Raw genomic sequence first — 17223 nt, 5'->3', positions numbered from 1 at the left:
CCATTTGGCTGATGGTCAGAACTGTCCATCAAGGGGGCTCGGAGCCTCTGGGGACCCAGATAGGAGAAGGGAGGGGGAGAGGTCGGGGGTCAGGCCGAGTCCCCTCAGCTCATCTCTTTCCCCTCCCCCTTCCTAACAAAGGGAACAGCAGCCTGATGCTGGGGGGGCTGGTACTCTGGGAAGGAGGAGAAGGGCTGTCGGATGGCCATGGGCAGGAGGCGGGGTGGGGCCGCCTGCCCCTCCTCTGCCGCCCCCTTGGGTCAAGGCTAAGGTGATTCCTCAACCTCTGAGGCTGGGCTGGAAGGGGAGGAGGATCTGAGCAGACAAAGAGCTGAAGCCCGGGGGAGTTGGAGGCTGGGGGGGATGCACCTGGGACCCGGTCAGTCTTGACTGAGGGAGGGGCATCAGGCACCCTCCTGGCCCTGGTCTCACCTCCCCAAGGCCCTGTCTCCCATCTGTACCAATCTCTATGAATCTCAGAGCCATACAGAACCTGTGAGTTGGGACAAGGTTGCATGGGAATAGAGGGGAAACTGAGGCCCAGAGGGGCCTGAGCCACTGGTAGGACCCAGGATGAAGGCGCAGCTCCGAGTGCTCCGTGCTGATACAGAGCCTTTCTCTTCCCACTCTTCTTCCTACAAGAAGACATCTTCTTCCCCTAACCTCCCCCTCCCAGGTCAGGGTGACTTAGAGAGAAGGGGCAGGTGGTAGAAGGGCCTGGGGGAGACTCAGACTCGTCTCAGACCAGTGGGAAGGGCGATGGTCCAGAAGAAAGAAATCTTAGAGGTGACCTGCCTCTGGCCCAGCTCTGGCAAGAAACTCAGGCAGGAGGAGAAGAAGCCGGAAGACAGGGCACGCTCTGGAACAAGCAATGGACAGGGAAAAAGGCCTTCAGAGAGGTTTCTCTCTGGCTCATTGTCACAGAGCACAGAAAGATCCATAGTCCTGTCCACCCCAAAGCCCACAGGACATTGCTCTGGCTGCCTGTGGAGGGCAGGGTAAGGCTGTGAGTCCCCTTGCCCACGGGGCCCAGAGAACTGCCAGAGAGACAGAAAGAAATAGGCAAACCTTCCACGCTCAAATTCCCCTACCAAGGCTGAAGAGGCTCCCAGGGACAGGGCCGTGGCCAAAGGGAAGACGGGGAGACAGGGTAGGCCTCTTTTCGGGGGGTGGGCCAGGCTCCAACCAGCCCCACAGCCTGTGCAGGAGGCCCCAGATGGGCAGAGGACTATAGGGGTCCTGGCTGCCCTCCCCCAAACCTCCCCTCCCTTCTCTCCCTCTCTTTCTCGGCTGGCTATCGACCGGGGCTGTGACATGGTAGATCAATACGGCAGGGATATAAAGCCGGCTGGCTGGCTGCCTGCCTCTGCTTCTCTTTCTCTCTCTCTCTCTTTCTCCCTTGCTCTCCTTGCTTCCCTTTCCCGGAGCCGCACCCAGGCCCCCTGCCCCTATGTACCCCTTAACCCAGCTTCCAAGGGGCCAGGGCCCCCACCACCACTCCCCTACATCGGGAGAGATTAGGGAGGCTGAGAGCTTGGACAGCCAGGAGAGGGGGTGAGTATGGGAGTGGGCAGGGAAGCAGATGGGGATGGGGGTCACACTTGCAGGTAGGGACCCTGGGATGAATTGAAAGATAGTCCCGCTTGGGAGAAAGCAGGTATCCTCTCAGGTGGGAGCAGCTCAAGGAGAGGGGGCCCTTGGAAGGCATGAGAGGGACAGAGCTCTGGGAGGTAGGAAGGGGCCCTGGGAGGGAAAGGAGGACATTCCTGAGCCCATGAGGCAAGTGAAGACTGGGGGGAGTTGGAATAAGCTACAGTGAAAGGATGCCCAAAAGAGTGGACAGCCCAGCAAGCCTCCCAGCAGAGCCATGGACTGCCCCATCCTGTGGGTGGAAGCTACCTTGGCCCTATCCCACAGCCTGGCCTGCATGCCTGTGGGACTAGGGCACTCGTGAGGCGGAAAGACAGAAGATCCCCAAGGGAGGGCCGTGGTGTCTGAGTGGCAGGTCCTTAAGCTCAGTTGGGGGACTCAGGGACTGCACCCCAAAATGTCCTGGCTTTTGAGTCACATCTGTGTGTGACCATGGTCTGTGTCCCAGCAGCGCCCAGGGGCAGTATACGTGGGTATTCCCTATCCCTAAGTGTCCCTACATATCTGTCTTTCTGTCCGTTGGGGAGTGTGGCGGCATCCTAGGAGCGTCCCAGGGGATATTCTGTCTCCCCAGGAAACACAGAGGCTGCGTGTTCCTGTGTGCCCTGAGACATCCACGCGTGGTGGAATGTATGTGTGCCCGCCGGCGCATGTCTGAACATGGGTGCTTCGGTGAGTGAGTGTCCCTGTGCCCGTGCCAGTGGGTGGCCGCGTGTGTGCTTCGGGCCCTGCGTGGCTGTTTCTCTGTGTTCTCCAGAGGCGCTTTCTCTTTCTAAGGGTTGGAGATTCCATGTGGTTTCTCTGTGTCTACGTGCTCTAGGTGACCCTGTGTTTTGATGGTCGAGAGTACATTTCCACAACTGGGATGGAGGCGCTGGGTGTGTCCCTGCGTGTAGCATGGTGATGCGGTGCACACGATGGTGTGTGAGGGCGGAAGGGGAGGGCTCCATGCCTGAGCCTCTGAGCTGGGGAGGGGGTGAGGCAGCACAAGCCGCCACCGAGACACTGGCCAGCCCATTTTACCGCTACATCGGCTCCAAATACAAGAGTAAGGGCCTGCCTGCCTCCTCTCCCTTCCCTGCCAGAGGCCCCAGACCCCTACCAGGATGGGCCCAGGCCCCCCTTCCTTCTTTCACCTTAGGCAGGTAGTACCTCTCTCTGCTCCTCAACACCCCCACCCCGCTTTGGTGGACGCCACCTCAACTCCACCAAGCGACCTCCGTCCCTCCCAACCCCCCCAGCGCCACCCACTCCCCCCACCTCCCCCAACCACAAGTCCAGTCCAACCCAGACAAAAGCAATTACTCCTGAGGTAGGATGTGAGTGTGGGTGTTAGAAACAGAAAAAGAGGGGGGAGGGCGGGGGAGCAAGAGAAACACACACACAGGCAGGGATGGACAGCCAGAGACCCAGAGAGACAAGCATCCAGAAGAGACGGACAGAGTGAGAGACAGAGGGACACACAGAGCCATCCGCAGGGAGACGCAGCGACAGAAGATGAAAGAAACCAGAGGGGACCCAGACACAGAAACAGGAGGCAAAGGCAAAAGGAAAGAGCAGAGGAAGGGGCACACGGAGGGAGCATGCCAGAGAGACGCACAGAAAAAGGGATCGCATGGCTGCAGAGGGACAGAGAGAGAATGCACCGCGACCCAGGAAAACCAGTGACGAGCCACACCAAGAGAGGACACAGATAAAGACAGAATGGGAGCCGAGAGAGGGAGAACTAGAAAACAGGCATTCAGGACAGCACGCGAGGCACAGGGAGCAGAAGACTGAGTGGGCAAATGAGGCAAGGCAAGAGGCGGAGGAGAGACAGAGATGAAAGACAGACAGGCAGACAGAGGTGAAAGGAAGTTGGCGAGATGGCTAAGCCAGGGAGGAGCAGAAGGGAAGCCAGGTCCAAAGGGAGGCATCTCTCTTTCTCTCCGTCCTGTACACACTCAGGTTTCTCCACACCCAAGCCCTTCTCACTGTCCTCTGGGCCCTGGCAGGAATAGGAGAGGATGGACAGACGGACGGTCTCGGGCAGCAGCAGGCCTGGGCTCGAGCACAACGGCGAGTGAGAGCGATATTCTCTGTCGGCCACACGCCTGTCACTTTCACCTTGCACATCGTGGATGCACACACTGGGACCCCGGAAAAGCTTCTCACAGTCTGCCAAGCACAGTGGTCCAGGTGAGGGCTCAGGAAGCCAGGCATAAGGCATTTCCTGCTGCCCCCCGGGGTGCCCGCCTTTCCTGGGGGCCCTCAGCTTGGTTCTTCTTTCTTTCTCAAGTCCCTCCCTGCCGTGCCCCATCCTGCCCTGGGCAGGGACCCTTCCACTGTTCTCAGGTGCTCACACTTCAGGCACGCACCCATCGCCTCCCATCTCTGCATGCCTAGCTGTGCCTCACTCCAATGTTTCCACTCATCTCCACTCCTCTTTGTCCGCTCTTGGATACTCCGTGTCCTGCATTTCTCCTTCACAGGGTGCTCTCTGAGCCTCCCTGAGCCTCTCCCTCACTCTGCTCCCCTCTGGCATCTTCCTGGACCGCCTACCTCAAATGACCCACCTGGCCCTCTTATCCACCTCGTGCCCCACCCAAGAGGACTGCAAGAAGATGGCAGCGCAAGAGGAGCCAGAAGCTGTCCCGGAGTGGCGGGGGCCGAGGGGAGACGTCCACCCTGTGCCTTGCCCCCTCCTTCCTGTGTTTGCCTCCGCCCATCTCCACCAGGCCCGCTGTCTCCACGTGGCTGGCTCTGGAGATAGAAGCCAAGACACAACCCACACCTTCCCCAGACCCAAGGGGCAGAGATGCAGGCTCAGAAGGAAAGGAGGTGGCCAGGGAAGAATGGAGAAGCTAAACTACAGATGAAAACCAAGGGAAGGAACAAGGAAGAGGATGCAGTAGAACTCCAGAGCGAAGAAGAGGAAAGGAACGGAGGCCAGGAACAGAGACGTGCTGGGCAGCACTGATGGGACAGGCCAGTGGAGGCGGGGCGCTCCGGATTTCTAGCAAACCTTACAAAACACTTGTAGGGTTGAACTCAGATCTTTCCTGTGCTTGCCAGCCTTCACCACAGAGCTCAGAGGAGTGTTTCCCTCTAGCAGAAACTGGAGCCAAATACCTGCCCTCAGACTTCGAGGCCTATGCCAGGATGCAGGACACCTGGCCTTCATTTGCCGTGGACAACAAGGGGTCCCAGGGATCCACTGTTCCCAAATCTGCTAAGAAATCTAACCCATCTTTACCTGTTCCACATCTGGCCAACAAACTCTCAGCTGCAGCTGTCCCCACCCACTTCATCCAGTGACAGCAAACCCAGCCCAAGGGATCCCGTGATGTCTTGCCACCTCCCAGCATCCCACAGTAGTGAACAGCCCACTCGTATCCGGATCCGTCCAGAGCACAACACGGCTGCCCTCAGCCTGTGCCTGCACCCTGGCTCACAAACCACCACTTAGGGAGCACCTTGCGGGTTCCACTCTGAAGCCATCAGTCGCTCACATCAAGAGAACTGTTGCCCCACTAGAGCCCCGTGCCAACCATCCCGAGCCACATGTGCAACAGCACACTCCAGACCTACAGCCAAAGTCCCCCCGTGTGGTTTAGGAGGAGGCTGACTGAGCCCAGGGGTCTGCACAAATGCCCGAGCTACCTGCTTACTTCTGAATCTCATCAGCACCCCCGCCCAGCCCCTGCAGGCTCCCACAGGGAGACCACCCCCACCCTGTGGCTCAAGGCCCACCGCTTGCAGTCCTCAGTTGTCTCCTGTCCCCTCACCGGACACAGCCATGACAACCTTCCACCCATAGCTAAGCCCCTGCTGCCAAGGCCTGAGACTCCCTCGGGGAGCTCGGGTGCCCTGTGGCACACCCCTGGCTAGTTTGTCTGAATCATCTTTGTGACCCTGGGACCCATTTCACATGTCCTTTCATGGAAATATGGGAGGACTGAGGGAGGGAGAATCGAGGTGATAACAGCCCTGGTACTCAGAGGGCACTAGGCCCAGGTGACTAAGGCCAGGGGGCCCCATTCAGCACAGTTTCTAACAGTGAGTAAGAACCAGCGGGCCGGCCACCGCTTCCTACCTGAAATTTATGCTTTGTCCTCTTCTAGAACCTTCCCTCACTGCCTTCCTCCATTCCCTAACCCAGGTCAATCTATTCCTCCATTCCCTAATGCAGCACCTGCAGTTCAGGTTGACAGTGTTTGAGCCTGACTTTTCAGGGACCCTGGGAGGCCCTTGTAGACCCACGAGGGTCCTCTTCTTTGCCCCTCCAAGGATAAGTCAAGGCCTAGTGCAGAACAAATCCCAGGAAATGTTGGCTGCAGGAATAAATGGAGTTTACATGTCTGCAGGAATAAATATGAGTTTACATGTCTGTTTCCTCACTCATTAATTCATTCAACAAACACTTCACATTTATACTGTGCCGGGAACTGATAGAGATGCGTTAGGCAGATGGATTTGTAAGGTTTCTCTATACTGTGAGGCTTACGGAGTACACACTAAACACATAAGATGTGGTCAGAAATGGTGATAGTGCTCAGCAGGGAAGGGAGGTACAATCCAGCCCAGGGGTTGGGGAAGACTGTTCCAGGCAGGGGAACCTTAGATGGCTGAAGGAGGTGGAGGGGAGGCAAGAGTGGAGAGGAAGCCCTGGCATGGCTGGGAGGAGAGCCAGGGAAAGGGCCGGAGCAAGCCAAGGAGAGAGCACCATCTCAGCAAGACAGCAGAGTGGTTCCCTCCCTCGTCCTGGGACTCTGGCTGGCACACACAGCACTGAGGAGGCCTCCAGCGACGTTTGGGGGAATTACTCGCCTTCCAAGAGTGGCTATAAAGGTAAAGCTAGCGGGGGATGGGGCCATGTCTGTTGTACAACAGAATTATACACCCGAAAGCGTGTGGTTTTCTTCAAAGAGGTCTCTCTGGGGGCTGGATTTTTCCTTGAACCAGTCATATTTTGGCAGCAGCCTTCAAGGCTGGTTTACAAACTCCATCAGCGAAACACATCTCCACTGTATCTGTCTCTAGTCTTACTGCAAAATCCACAAGCAGCCCTGGTATTATCCAACCCATTTATTGCTAGATTCAGCAGAGTTGGTGCTAAATCGAACTTTGGGTGTTCTCCCAAAACAGATTCACCCCCAAAGCACAAAGATTTGCCACACTGTGGAGATTCCAAAAACTATGGCGGGTTTTGGTAAAGTGGAAGAATGACAGCTTTAAGTTCGGGAAGACTTGAATTCAAATTCTGACCCTATCATCAATTCGACACATGACTTTAAACAAGTTGCCTTGAAATAAATGAATAATAAATAAACAAGTTGCCTTTTCTCCCTGGTCCTCAGTTTTCTTCCCTCTGAACAGGTGATTAACACCCACTTCACAGGGGTACAGTGGGTATTAAAGGTGAAGTGTTTAGAATAGGCAGATGGGGGTCCCTGATAAGTATCAGTTTCCTCACGAGGACGCAGCAGCTCTCTGGGGTTCACATTAGCAGGTGTGTCATGAATAGGTCGTACAACCTTGCTTACTTAATGAACGTCTATTTGAAGACGGAGAACTAAAATTAGAGACCTGACTGCAGCCCCTACCAATTTTAAAACATAACCAAAGCCCTCTGTTACTTTAGCCTAATTTTCTGGCCCTCCTCCACATCAGACTCTAACTCCTGGGTCTGCAACTCCAAAGCCCTTAGACCTCTCTTCAACCTCAAGGGCATGAGAGGGCACGAGGGTGCCTGGGAAAGCTCCAAGTCTGCTCCCTGAAGAAGGCACCCTGCGGGAAACGCATGTCCCGGAACCAGGACATCGTGTTCTTTGCCTGCTAGAGCAGGGCCTATGAGTGACGGCCGGGGTCAGAGACTTCTGTGGTAGCACAGGAGGCAGGCTATGTGCTGTCCTGGGAGCCGGGCTCTACGGCTGCAGAACAGGACATCTGTGGGCCAAAAGTAGCTTCGAAAGTGTGGTTTGGAAGCAAGCAGATTTCTGTGAGTTGCCAAAAATTTTTAAATTGGGAGATTTCACATAAAAGTCTGGATATCTGGCTTCTCTGGGAAAACTGAAAATCTAGCTTCTGTGTCTGAGCAGTCAGCGCCCACTCTGCTCTGCACTCCCTGCATTTTCCAGTCCACCACGGTCCTTACCGTACCAGGCAGCAAGTCCTGGGCAGTAGCTTTCATTTACTTTTTCTTTTTTTAGTACCCAGGGCTTCCCACTTTTTAGGCAAGTGCTCTACCACTGAGCTGTATATTTTTGATTTTGAGACAAGGTCTCACTAACTTGTCCTGGTTGGCCTTGAACTTGTGATCTTCCTGCCTCAGTTTCCAGAGTGCTGGGAACTACATGCATACACCACTGTGCCTGGTCCATCCACTTCTTAAGTGAGTTGGTGATACAGCAAAGGCTTCCTGGTCAGGAGGCCTCTGAGGACAGCCAGCACCTGCCTGGGCTTCTGAGGTCTGCGTGGCTTAAGCCACTTTGGCTGGAGGAGTAGCCACGTGGGGTGCTCCACCCCTCCCCTGGTCCTCACTGGTGGAGCTGCACAGAGCTGAATGGAGCAAAGACCAAGGGAAACCGCCCGGGGCCCTGCTTCCCTGACTTGAGTGGCCGGAGAACTCCAGCTTTAGTCTGCCAGGTTTGCTGGGCTCCAACGAGGGGTTTCACAAATCCTTATCGATTTGTATCTCAAGCCCCACAGAGGCTACATGTTTTAGACAGTAACTTCTTTCATCTTCACAAAACCTCTGCGTGGTAGATGCTATGAATTCTTCTTCAGAGAAACTGAGTCATGCCAGCTCAGAGCCACCTGTCTACCCTTCCTCTCCCCGCTTCTCTCCTCAGCACAGTGGTTAAGGTGAGGCCTGTAATTATTCCCATTTTTAGATGCGTACATGGAGATACCAACTTTCCCAACTCCCTTACAGTTAGGACCTGATCCCAAAGTTGTGATCAGAACCACCAAGTTCCCGTTTCCCCTTTACCAAGTTCGAACACTCAACTGAAGAAACACTCACAGTCACCAACACCCAGAACCATGCTTTTGCCAGAAAGCCACAGAATGCGTGAGAGAAGAAAATACAGCCTGTCAGACTCTATCTGTGGAGGGATAAGAGCAGCATGGGGAGCAGAGACTCTCACGGGGAGGTTGGGGAGAAGGATGGAAGAGCAGTGACATCGTGAGCACACAGGATCCCTCAACATAGCAACAGGCAAAACTTCGAGGTGCGGCCTTACCTCGTGTGCAGACCCAGCGAAGCTAATACATTCAGGCCACCAACCCGGTCCAGCTGACAACCTGGAGAGGGAGGAAGAGAGAGAATGGAATCAGCATCCCGAGGAACTGGTCTGAGGCTCGTGTGGTATGGTGCACCCTCTTCCTCTCTCACCATCAGGAGTTGCAAGTTGGTGAACTGTGGAGGCAGGTGCCTGGGACTCAGGTCCTGCTGGCCACTTGGTGCCTTCTGTGATCATTTCTGGCCTCTGAGCCTCAGGGCCCCCTTTCTCACAGTGGGCATACTGGTGCCTGCACTTGTCGAATATCTGTTTTCCCCATCACACAGGAAGCTCCTTAAAGGGCAGGAACTGGGTCTTGCAGCCTTAGCATTTGGCAGAGGGCCTGGCAAATTTGAGATGCTCTGTAAGTACATAATAGATGATTCAATAAATAGATGGGAGGGTGAGTTAGTTAACGAGCAAACTGCATACCTCAAAGGACTACTGGGAACTTTGAAAGAGTTACTTATTAGGAGGTGCCTATGTGCCTGGGGAGATGGAAATAAAAGTCATGATGATAATATTTATGACTTGTCCATTTGCCTGTTTATTATTCATTTTGTTAGTTAAGAAATAGTGATGTTTTTCTAAACTGGCTCTTTTTTTTTTTTTAATCGGGACAGGGGATCAAACTCACGACCGCCTGTTTGCAAGGCAGGTGCTTATGCCACTGAGCTAAATCCCCAGCCCCTAAATTGGCTCTTAACCAAGTGTAGGATAGAGACTGGAGGCTCACAAACAAGTTAGGGAGACAGGAAAAGGTCAGAGCCAACACAGTGCAGTAGACAGAGCGTGCCAAAGAATCCTAGAGGTCGGGGATGATTTAGGGAAGAAGAAACACCCAGGCCAAACCTGGAAGACATAAACTTCAGTCAGATAAGGACCCAGGAGGATTGAAAGGGTGAGGCCTTCGCCTGCCTAGGTTCAGTGACGGAGTGGGGGAAAGATGAGTCTTCAGTGATTATAAAGGCTGTACCCTGCCAGGTCTCAAGGCCTGGACCAAGCCTCTGGGGCTTCATCAGAGACTGGGAGGGACATGGTGCAGTTTGTCTTTGGAAAGGTCCTTCTGCACGTTGTGTAGAGACAGAGGCTGGAGGGACAAATAAGAGGTGAGAGACCCATCTCAAAAAGTATTCACCGTGCCTCTCCGCAGCCCTAACGGAAGGAAGAGGAAGAGTGAGGGTTGGTCTGACCTTACTTTAGAGATGTGGCCGCCGAGGCTGCAGGGGTGTGACTCACTTAGGATCACATACGGCCCCAGAAAGAGCAGAGCTGCTTAGAGAGCTCCATTCTACAAGCCTCCCACTGCAAACTGCTTCTCGGACAGGCAGTTTTCTTGGAAAAACTGCTCGAATCCGCACAAGGGCCACCCTTGCCTCTGCTTGCAGTGGGCATTCAGAGAAGGAGCCATGGACTGTGGGAGACTTCCTAAGAGAGACAGAAGTACAGGGAGGCCTTCCTACCGGGCAGGTACCAACGAGTGGACAGGGAGCGGTAGACAGGGAGCCGTAGCTCAGAGAGGCAGAGCCCTGTGGACAAGGTCACAGAGCCAGCAAGCCCAGCCCCACTGACATCTGTGCGCCCCTGTGGTTGTGCTCCTCAGAGCAGAAGGGAGGCTGGGTTCAGCCGTCAGTGTTTGGTAGGCCGGTTTTCCACCTAATGGCAGACTTACTAGTACAGATGGGAAGACTGAGGCCCAGGATCAGCCAAAGGCACAGGGATCTAGGGGAGGCATCAGAGTTCAGAAGGAGAAAAGAGGAAAAAGGATGTACAGAGACAGAGAGAAAAGAGGTGAGGAGACAGAGACAGAAAGAAGCATTAATAGGCAGAGAAGACAGAAAAAACCCCAAACAGGATAAGAAAGGGGGGTGAGAGGAGCCAAGAGTCCCCCAAGCCTCCCACTCCTCTGTCTCTCCCTGGACCTCCATCTTCAGGGACAGGAGGGGATCAGGACCCTGGTCTCTGGGGCAAAGGAGGGGCTAGGGTTGCTCCCCCTCAGGGGCTGCTCCCCCACCCCGACCCCACCCCACCCCAGGCCCAGAGCTAATCAGCGGCTGTCATCTCCACGGTGAGGTCTTGGTTAAGGAGATTTAGGGCCGGGATCAATAGGAAATTTAAAAATCGATGCAGCGCGCAGGGCAAAATCGATGGCGTTTAATCGCCTTGCCGATTCCCAGTCAAAACAATTAGCCGCGCTGAGTGTTGAACACGGCGGCGACACGGCATTAACCGTCAATATTGGTGTAAGTGATGGCGGGGCGAGTGGGGAATCCCCAGGTCCAGGAGGGGCTGGAGGCCAGACGGCGCCTCAAGGCTGGGGTCTTCCCCCAAGGCCGCACCCCACATTGGCGCTTCCCTCCAGCAGGCCCACACAAGCCTCTCTGCATACAGTGCCCATGGACTGCACCACCCTGGCCTGCCCGCCTCCAACTCTCCCTGTGCCACTTCCTGGGCCCTGAATCCCTCAGACCCCTCTGAGAGAGGGAAGAAGACTCTTCTCTCAATTCAACAGCTTCTCCAGGTACAGGCACCCTGGCCAGGCTGGAAGCTTTATTTTATCAGTGCCCTGAGACTGGAATCTGTTTAGAAGATGCCTTCTCCCCACTTTAGAGATGGGTACTCTGAGGAGGATCAGAGAGCTTGGCCGCTGGCTCAGTGACCAGGCACAGGAAGAGGAGAAGCCAAGATCTGAAACCAAGCGTCTGACCCAAAGCCTTGCTGCTTGGAACTGTCCCACACAAGGGCTGGATTCCAAGGTTCACAGAGGAAAGTAAGTTCAGGGCAAGGTCCAGGCCCTCTGATCTCCTCCCAGGCACTATCTGTAATGGTTGCTTGTGTCTTGGGGTTGGTCTGCCACCTGCCTGACAAATGGTGAGCTACCTAAGGATAAGATGGAACCTGGCTCCTGGGGGGTGGCCAGTATTACCTAGCACAAGGTATGACCCCACGTGGAAATTTGGGACTGAGCTGAGGATGGTGCCAGCTGCCCCTACAAACACAGCCTGCCCACATACAGCCCCACTAAGGGACGGTAGACAGACACCAGCACCCACATTCATATCACTAGAGAACCCTCAGCTCAGCAGCCTTAGTGAGAGCTGCCCACGTTGCCTAGCTCTGGCTATGTGCCAGGCATGGTCAGATGCTCTGCAGGGGAGGTCTCTCAGAATTCTCACCACCTTTGATGAGCATCATTCCCATGGTACTACCAAAGACATGAAGGCTCAGAGAGGTGAAGGCAATTGCCTGAGGTCACACAGCCAAGAGGAGCAGTTCAGCCTGGCCGGAATCCGAGGGGCACAGGATGGACAGAAAACAAGATCTAATGACTGCAACTAAGAGGCTTAGATGTGAGGAGCGGGGCAGAAATGTGGCACCTGGACACAGGACCAGAAGTAGCCCACATAGGACCAGGAGGCTGCCAGATCTAGGGTTCTGTGCAGGAGGGCAGAGGCCTCTGTGGCCACCTGCTCCCCGGCACAGCAGAGCGGGAGGCAATGTGTGGACAAGGGAGGGGACCACGGGATGAGCGGGGGATTGATCTGACAAGGTCCTAATCAAATGGTCAATATTGCTGACCCGACTACTTAACCTATTGATAAGCTGGCAAGGATGGAGCAGGCAGCGAGTGGGCTCAGGAGTGAAGCCGCGAGAGGGATGGGGAAAGCCTACTGGGGGAGGGTGCTGGTCAGAGGGACCAGAAGAGGGGGCTCGGTGCAAACACACCGGCCTCCTCTCTGCTGGGTCACGTACCTTCTGTTTGGAGGTTTTCTCTGCTCACCCCAGTCTCTCGGATCCCCAGAGCATCCTGGGTGAGGCTAGAAACAGTCCCCAGCCCCAATGCCAGCCCGAGGTCCCCTCAAAAGGGCTTTGGCTTTTCACACACATGAGAGACTTCAACTCTGAGCCTCAGTGTTTTCATCTTTTAACTGGGATCATTGCAATCAGGAAAGCTTAAAAACAACCCAGAAGTCCTATGATTGGCAGAAGAAACTGGAACAGAGTTTGGAGTATCCAAGCACTGCATTTGCATGAGTTCTTTGAGTAAACTCATAGGTAGGCTCTGTTCAAGAAAAGTCTATGTAGACAGAGACATATCAGGAAGTGAATGAGTTTTTCTTTTTTAATTTAACCAGATTATAGTGGTAGGCTTTTCCTCAGCTCTCTGAATGTATGTTTTCTACAGTGAATATGTATCACACCATGTGTTCTTGCATTTCTCATTGAAAAAGTATGCCAGGTATGGGGACCCTAATCCCAGCCCTTGGAAGGCTTAGCCTGGACTACACAGTAACCCCCTGTCTCAACAAACAAAAACTGGGGCCAATGAACACACTGTCAACAAGCTGGACTGTGGCCAGGTATTCGGGGGCCCACAACGAACCCAGCTTCTCTGCTTCCCTTTCCCTGCCAACTTATCTTATGGCCCTCCTTTCCCATCCAAGCCCCGCATAGTTCAGTGTCCTGCAGAACGTGAATGCATCTGAAGTCCAATGAATGCAAAGAGTTTGCTTCTGTGCTTCCTGTTCTAGGTCGATCCATGACATCAGAGGAGCAAAGCAACTTCTGTCTCCTCCTGCCTTCAGGAAACTGGCTGAGGGCTTACAGCCTTGAGGAACAGCTGAAGGAAACTGAGGCCCAGAGAAAGCAAAGGAATCTTTACTCAGCTGGTTATGACGGAACCTGGACCAGAGGCTGGAGCTCCCCACTCCTGGCTCACAGCGTCTGACTGTGAGGACGGTAGAATTGTAAGAGCAAGCACGCACGCAGACTCCTGAGATGGCGTGTGCTCCCGCAGGCAGAAGCTCTTGGGGGTTACAAGCCGGGCCCACCGCGCCCTTGCTCTGTGACTGGACAAATCACTTTACCTCTCTGAGCTTGCCTGCTCAAACATAATATGGAGACAATGACACACCTTCCTCAGAGCGCTAGTATGAGGACTCAACAAGGCTACGCTTTATAAGGAACTCAGTAGAGGCCCTGACACAAAGGAAGGGGAAGACAATGGCAGAAATATTATGATTATCAGCCACAAAGGAAGGGAAGAGGTTTATTTTGGTAACCAAAGGAAATGAGCCCAAGAAGCAATGAAGACATTTGGCCAAATATGTTACCTTCCTTCCTTCCTTCCTTCCTTCCTTCCTTCCTTCCTTCCACATGCATTTCTTGGGTCTAATTCTAGGCCGGACCCTGCCCTGAGCTCTGCAATCCAGATAGGAACAATGGAAGTTTCCACTGGGTTGAGAAAGGGGAGGTAGGGATGGTCCCTCGTCTCTGAGAGGGACCTCAGTAGGCCTCCAGCTGTCCCCTGGGGATTCCGCTGCGAAGAGCCATGGGTCTCCCACCCCAGCCGGAGCGATATTGCACACACACTTCAGCCATGAGTGTGTGCGCACATTGGCGTAGTAAGCTCTGTGCAGATGGGTTATGCTCACTTTTGTAGTTCGCAGCACCAAGCACCAGGACTGACACTCTGGGAGCACTCCAGGTTCACTTTTTTTTCATCCATTTTTTTTAATGATCAAAAAACAGTTTAGAGCACCTACCACAATGCCTAGCACCCGGCAGGTAGGCAATAAACAGCAGCTATTATTAGTGTCTATCCTAGTACATGCCACTGCTCCTCAACCCCACAAAAACCTTACTTTGCTGACCAGGAAACTTGAGCCATTAAAGAAGTGATGAGATTTACCCACAGCCACACAGCCTAGACCCCATGCCAGCTGTATCCAAGCCCACTGCCTGAGGTCCCTCCCTCCTTCCTGGCTGGGTGCAGGGGCTGGGTGAAAGGTGGTCACCTCCAAGCAGTGGACAGATATGGTACTGGGGTCAGGGACAAACTAGAGTCAGGGGAGGGATGGGAGAGAGCCGGGCGCGGAGGCAGGAAGCATACAGTTCAGAGTGGCTTGGGCAGGACACGGGCTAGTTAGCCAGGGTCCTCCTTAGCACTAGGGCATGCAAGCCCCTTGTCTGGCAGGCAGACATCCTCCACATTTGCACTGGGCGAGTGGGATGATGGGACATCTGGCTCCAGTTCATTCAACAGGCACCACTGGGCGCTCTATGCCAGGTACTAGGAACCGAGCCGTGAACGAGACAGTGTTTCTAGCCTCCTGCCAGTGACCTTCAAGTGGAGGAAGAGCTACAGTAGACAAGAAAACCTTCCTAAAAGCCAAGGAGGGGAATAAAGTAGGTAGGGCTGGGAAACGATGGTATTATGATAGACCCAGTGGTCAGGAAAGTCCTGTCTGTGAAGGTGGGTTTCGAGCTGCAGCCCAAATGAGTGGAGGTGAGAGCTTTCCTGGCAAAGCACACAAGTAGAAAGCCAAAGGAAAGAATAAGACTTAAGGAACATGGCCAGGGATAGTGGTGCATGCCTAACACTTCTGAGGCTGAGTCAGGAGGATTGCCGTGAGCTCACATCCAGCCTGGACTCCATCGAGAATTCAAGGCCAGCCTGAATTACATAGCAAAGATTAAGGAACAGCAAGAAGATGAGTGGCCTGAGCTCCTGGAACCAGGAAGAAAGGTAAAAGTTGAATAGGTGGACAGACCCCAATTCACACAGGGCTGGTTAGCCAAGAAATGTGATTTTTGTAAGGGGAAGGAGTGATAGACTCCCTCATTGTGGCAGATGAGTTCTTCATGCCTTCAAAACCAGGCTCCACCTTCACCCCTTCCCCACGTGTCTTGTGGAGCCTTTGGACCTATTCATTCTTCAGGAACAAGTCCCAGAAGCCTTTGATAAGTCCCTAGCATTCCTGATAGATTGTTGTCAAGGCCCAGCTCCCCAGTCTCAGGGACAGGAGGGTCTGACTCATCTGTGTAGTCTGGCGCCCAGCTCGGGCCTGGCTGCAGGAGGCCTCGGGAATCTGGAGTATCAGTGGTTGCTAAGGGGGTCTGTAACCTCTGACCCTAGCCTCAGCAAATCTCCATTTGAGGGCGAATTATAGTTTGTTCACTTCTTGCCAGTAGCCAAGAGAGGAGACCAGGAGCAAGGAGAGGCAATCCACCCCTACCTCCCTGACCGGGCCTCGGCCAGGGTTCCCAGAGCGAGCGGGCAGGGCAGGACCTCACTGGTGACCTGCTCACTAGGTCTCTTCCTGCAGGGTCTCCTCCCTCACCCCATCCCACCTCTTCATCCAGTTCCAGGGGATCCCTGCATAGCTTAGCAACTAACTCACATACTCCACACGGCACCCCCTCCAAACCCTTCCATGACTACTGGCCACCCACAATAAATCTTGAGCCTCACAGCCCCACCCAATCACGGCAAACCTCCTCTCCCCACCACTCAGCAGCCCTGGGCCTCCCACAGCACTGGATACATTCTTTGTCTGATCACATCTCCACACCTGCGCACAGTGCCTCCGTGTAAAGGCCCTCGGCAGCCTAACTCTCCGTTCCCCAAGGCTTTCCCTCTAGCCGTTCCTGGGTGCTGCCCCAGTGCATTTCCTGTGCCTCTATTAGAGCCCAGAACCTGGATCCAGGGTTGGAGGGACCCCATTTCCTACCTAGGGAGGTGTCCGGAAGAGTTTCTAGAGGGGCAGATATGGCACAGTGAGATGGGGGTGGAGACATCCGAGTCCTACCTTACTTCAACCTTGATGGATTTTGGGAGGGAAATATGTGCATATTTAGAATTAGAGAGAGAGAGAGAGAGAGAGAGAGAGAGAGAGAGAGAGAGTGTGTGTGTGTGTGTGTGTAATGTTCACCTTAAATGTTACCTCCTCCAAGGAGTTACATTTGAATCGCTACTTTAAACCAGGCTGCAGCCCAACAGTGGTTCATACTTGTAATCCCAACACTTGGGAGGCTGAGGCAGGAGGATCACTGTGAGTCTGAGGACAGCCTGAACTATATAGTGAGTTTAAGACCAGTCTAGACTACATAGCGAGACCCTGTCTCAAAACAAATTAAAAACTACACCAGACTCCTCCATGATCCCCCGATACAACCTCTTCTGCCCAGATGTTACTGGCTTTTATAACTAACTGTGCACTATGGTCTGATCAGTGCTGGTCCTGTTGGCTCAGAACTCTTAGAAAGCAAGGCACAGGTCTGCTTTGAAAACCAGTTTCCCCGAGTATAAGGCAGAGCTGAGCGCAGGTAAAGGCTGAGGTCCCATATGATGAGGGAGTTAATTACATAAACATTTTCAAATTTGTGCATCTATCAATTTTCACTTCACTTGCAGGGGATGAGTTTAGGCTGGGGAACATTTGTGTGCAGAGGCTCAGGGTATGTCTCATTCAGTCTCCTCGTGTGGCTCCCCTGTGGGATGTCTGAAAGTGGCTAGTGTACACTC

General features: G+C 53.9%; 1 protein-coding gene and 1 long non-coding RNA gene across 3 annotated transcripts in view; one reads left to right on the top strand and one right to left on the bottom strand.

The window, feature by feature from the left end:
- Positions 1-17223, bottom strand: part of Pou2f2 (POU class 2 homeobox 2) — a 73041-nt gene that overhangs the window by 48040 nt on the left and 7778 nt on the right. The window contains exons 1-2 of one of the 2 annotated variants that reach the window (XM_063252200.1): positions 9029-9266; positions 8877-8937 (exon numbers count right to left, since the gene is read on the bottom strand). The gene's annotated coding sequence lies outside the window, so the exon portion shown is untranslated. Of the gene's footprint in view, positions 1-8876; positions 8938-9028; positions 9267-17223 lie in introns of those variants that run through there. The other variant, XM_063252199.1, reaches the window with a different exon arrangement.
- LOC111755383 (uncharacterized) lies at positions 3264-6019 on the top strand. Its single transcript, XR_002789939.2, has 2 exons — positions 3264-3828; positions 4122-6019. It is a non-coding gene; the product is annotated as an uncharacterized LOC111755383 (long non-coding RNA).

The sequence above is a fragment of the Cavia porcellus genome, unplaced genomic scaffold (assembly GCF_034190915.1).
Source record: "Cavia porcellus strain 051 isolate PalLab524CR breed Dunkin Hartley unplaced genomic scaffold, mCavPor4.1 scaffold_7, whole genome shotgun sequence".
Classification (NCBI taxonomy): Eukaryota; Metazoa; Chordata; class Mammalia; order Rodentia; family Caviidae; genus Cavia; species Cavia porcellus.
This window is presented reverse-complemented; position numbering and strand designations above follow the sequence as displayed.